Here is a 4,457-nt window from a genome sequence, read left to right as displayed (position 1 = left end):
TAGGCGGCGCGGCTCTGGCCAGCAGCGGCCTCTGCAGCCTGTCCGCGTTTTTATTATTTTTTGTCTGTGTTTTTATGTAGTTTTTGTTATTTTATGTTGGGGTGTGTGTGTGGGGGGGGGCGGGGGGGGTGGGTGGGGGGGGGGGAAACTTTTTGAATCTCTCCCTGCACTGGAGACCCGACCTTTTCTCGTCGGGTCTCAGGTGTCGTTGAGGCCGCAACGAGGAGCGGCCTCCAACAGGAAGAAGCTGGGGACTCAGGTGTCGACTCACCGTTGCCGTCGCGGAGCTGGCCGAGTTGGAGCGGTGGAGGAGCGCTGCTGCTGCTGCTGCTGCGTTTGCTGCTGCTGCTGCTGCTGCTGCGAATGCTGCGAGATCGGAGGCTCCAACACAGGTCTATGGACGACGGCTCCGGGAGCCCACGGCTCCCTGGACGGAGACCGCTTTCAGGGTGCAACGGCACTTCTCCCGCCCGAAAGAGCTCTGGAGCGGGGCGTGACACCACTTCGGCTGGAATGGCCGCGGACTCTGCGAGCGCACACCGGGGGCTCTAACACCAAGACCCGGTGTGCGACCTCGCACCACCCGGCGTGGCTTTAATGGCCGCGGGACAATCGCCATCGCCAGCCGGGGGCTATGACTTTGACTCTGACATCAGGGGGGGGAGAGTGCAGTGGAGAGATAAGTTTATTTGGCCTTCCATCACAGCTATGTGATGGATGTTTATGTTAAATGTAATTATTGTTGTGTCTGGGGTCTATTTGTATGTAATGTATGGCTGCAGAAACGGCATTTCGTTTGGACCTCCAGGGGTCCAAATGACAATTAAATTGACTCTGAATTGACTCTGACTCTGACTTATAGCATTAGAGACCCGAGTTCGATCCTGACCGCGGGTGCTGTTTGTTTGGAGTTTATACATTCTCCCTGTGACCTGCGTGGGTTTTCTCTGGGATATATAGATATATTGACAATAGGTGCAGGAGTAGGCCTTTCGGCCCTTTGAGCCAGCACTGCCATTCAATATGTTCATGGCTGATCATCCATAATCAATAACCCATTCCTGCTTTCTCCCCATATCTCTTGATTCCGCTAACCCTAAGAGCTTTATCTAACTCTCTATTGAATACATCCAGTGAATCGGCCTCCACTGCCTTCTGATGCAGAGAATTCCACAGACTCACAACTCTCTGGGTGAAAAAAATGTTTCCTCATCTCCGTTCTAAATAGCCTACCCCTTATTCTTAAACTGTGGACCCGAGTGTTTCCTGCATCTAGTGTGTCCAATCCCTTAATAATTTTATATGTTTCCGTAAGATAACCTCTCATCCTTCTAAATTCCAGCAAATACAAGCGCAGTCGCTCCATTCTTTCATCATATGACAGTTGCGCCATCCTGAGAATTAATCTCGTGAACCTACGCTGCACTCCCTCAATAGCAAGAATGTCCTTCCTCAAATTAGATCTCCAGTTTTCTCCCACACGCCAAAGATGTACTGGTTTGTCGGTCAATTTATAATTGTTTATTGAACATAATGTGTAGGATTGTGTTAATGTGCGGGGATCGCTGGTCGGCGCAGTGGGCCGCGCTGTATCTCTAAACTAAAAAAAACGAAGCCCATAAAAAGTTATCATTGAAGATATTATTTCTTTCCCCAGAGAAATATGTCACCAGGTCAATTGTGATCTGTTTCACGTCTCCAATCTTAATAGACAAATTATGTTGTCTTTATTTCTAATGCTGTACTCATCTAAAAGTACTGTAAGTATTTTACCCTCTATGATACTTTAATATTTAATGTACGTACAGTGCACTAGTTATGTCTATTTTGGTTCACGAATAATTTACATAGTGGCTTTATCTCTTTACTAAATAAATTGCATGTGATTAATAACTATTGTTATTGTGTAAAATACCTATGGCTTCTGAATAATAATTCAACACGATCTATAATTAAAGTGCAGTTCTTTCCTTATCTCTTATTTGTTTTCATATAAAAGGTATAAGATAGAATGCAGTGAGATGACAACTTTTATCTAATTTAAATTGACAAAGGATTTTGAACATAAATGGGAGAAAATCGGAGTAAAAATTTCACATAAATTATGAAAGATCATTGACCTGAGAACTTAATCCTGTTTTTCAAGCTAGAACTTGATTATTTGGAGTTTACAAAGCAAAGGGCTAGTCTTATAAAGGTGTATAAAATCATGAGGGGAATTGCAGTGAATGTATAGAATCCTTTACCCAGGGAAAGGAATCAAGGACCAGAGGACCTGAGAGGGGAGATTTATTAAGAACCTGTGGAGCAACTTTTTCACTCAGACGGTAGTGGGTATATGAAATAAGCTGCCAGAGGAGGTTTTTGGGGCAGGTCCTATAACAACATTTAAAAGACACTTGGACAGATGCATGGATAAGGGGAATTGGACCAAACATGTGTAAACAGGACTAGCTTACATTTGATGGGGCATTTTGGTTGGCATGTATAAGTAGTCAACATCATGTAGGGTCAACATCATTTACGACGATAATGTGTAAACATCCCAAGAACAAAAATAAATTAATGCTGCCCGAGCTGCTGAGGATTCACAACATTCTCTCCCAATTTAATTTCCAGCATACACGGTATTTTATCTTTATAAACAAATTTTTCTGAACGTTCATGATCATAACATTTTCAGAAGCACAAACACAAATTGTAAAAATGATCAGAATGATAAACTTTTAGAAAATCATAATCCCATGGATTCCCTAAAGCACAGGATTCATCCCTTTGGTTGGTTCAGTATGGTGCTCTGTAGCTGAATAGCTGTTTACTTGAAATTTTACCTCAATTATAAATAGTTAAATAATTATTAACATTGCAGCAAAAACAAAAAGGATCTGTTTCGAGTCAAAAGTCTTGGTGTTTATGCTGAATTTGAGTGGACATATCTACAGAATGAGTTTCTCATTAACTGTAAAGTAGGAGAGTCAAAATTGTTTATTGAATTATAGGTCATCTTTTTTCTTCCCCAATGCACAAAATAGATGGTAAAAATGGAGTGATTCTAGGCAATAGACAATAGATAACAGACAAAAGGTGCAGGAGTAGGCCATTCGGCCCTTCGAGCCAGCACCACCATTCAATGTGATGATGGCTGATCATCCACAATTAGTACCCCGTTCCTGCCTTCTCTCCAAGTCCCCTGACTCTGCTATCCCTAAGAGCTCTATCTCTCTTGAAAGCATCCAGAGAATCAGCCTCCACCGCCCTCCGAAGCAGAAAATGCAGGCACTCACAACTCTCTGTGTGAAAATGTTTTTCCTCATCATCTTCGAAATGGTTTACCACTTATTCTTAAACTATGGCCCTTGATTCTGGACTCCCCCAACATTGGAAACATGTTTCCTGCCTCTAGTGTGTCCAAATCCTTAATAATCTTATATGTTTCAATAAGATTCCCTCTCATCCTTCTAAATTCAAGAGTATACAAGCCTAGCCGCTCTAATCTATCAACATATGACGGTCTAGCCATCCCGGGAATTAACCTCGTGAACCTACGCTGCACTCCCTCAATAGCAAGAATGTCGTTCCTCAAGTTTGGAGACCAAAACTGCAAACAATACCGCAGGTGTGGTCTCACTAGGGCCCTGTACAACTGCAGGAGGACCTCTTTGCTCCTATACTCAAATCCTCTTGTTATGAAGGCCAACATGCCATTTGCTTTCTTCACTGCCTGCTGTACCTGCATGCTTACTTTCAGTGACTGATGAACAAGGACCCCCAGATCCCGTTGTACTTCTCCTTTTCCCAACTTGACACCATTTACATAATAATCTGCCTTCCTGTTTTTACCACCAAAGTGGATAAGCTCACATTTATCCAAATTAAACTGCATCTGCCATGCATCTTCCCACTCACCCAACCTGTCCAAGTCACCCTGCATCCCAGCTTTATGTCTTGAAGCCAGGGGGGGAAATCGCTATCATAGAAACATAGAAATTAGGTGCAGGAGTAGGCCATTCGGCCCTTCGAGCCTGCACCGCCATTCAATATGATCATGGCTGATCATCCAACTCAGTATCCCGTACCTGCCTTCTCTCCATACCCCCTGATCCCCTTAGCCACAAGGGCCACATCTAACTCCATCTTAAATATAGCCAATGAACTGGCCTCAACTACCCTCTGTGGCAGAGAGTTCCAGAGATTCACCACTCTCTGTGTGAAAAAAGTTCTTCTCATCTCGGTTTTAAAGGATTTCCCCTTTATCCTTAAGCTGTGACCCCTTGTCCTGGACATCCCTAACATCGGGAACAATCTTCCTGCATCTAGCCTGTCCAACCCCTTAAGAATTTTGTAAGTTTCTATAAGATCCCCTCTCAATCTTCTAAATTCTAGAGAGTATAAACCAAGTCTATCCAGTCTTTCTTCGTAAGACAGTCCTGACATCCCAGGAATCAGTCTGGTGAACC

This window comes from Leucoraja erinacea, chromosome 1 (assembly GCF_028641065.1).
Source record: "Leucoraja erinacea ecotype New England chromosome 1, Leri_hhj_1, whole genome shotgun sequence".
NCBI lineage: Eukaryota > Metazoa > Chordata > Chondrichthyes > Rajiformes > Rajidae > Leucoraja > Leucoraja erinaceus.
The sequence above is the reverse complement of the archived record's forward strand: the minus strand, read 5'-3'. Positions refer to the sequence as shown.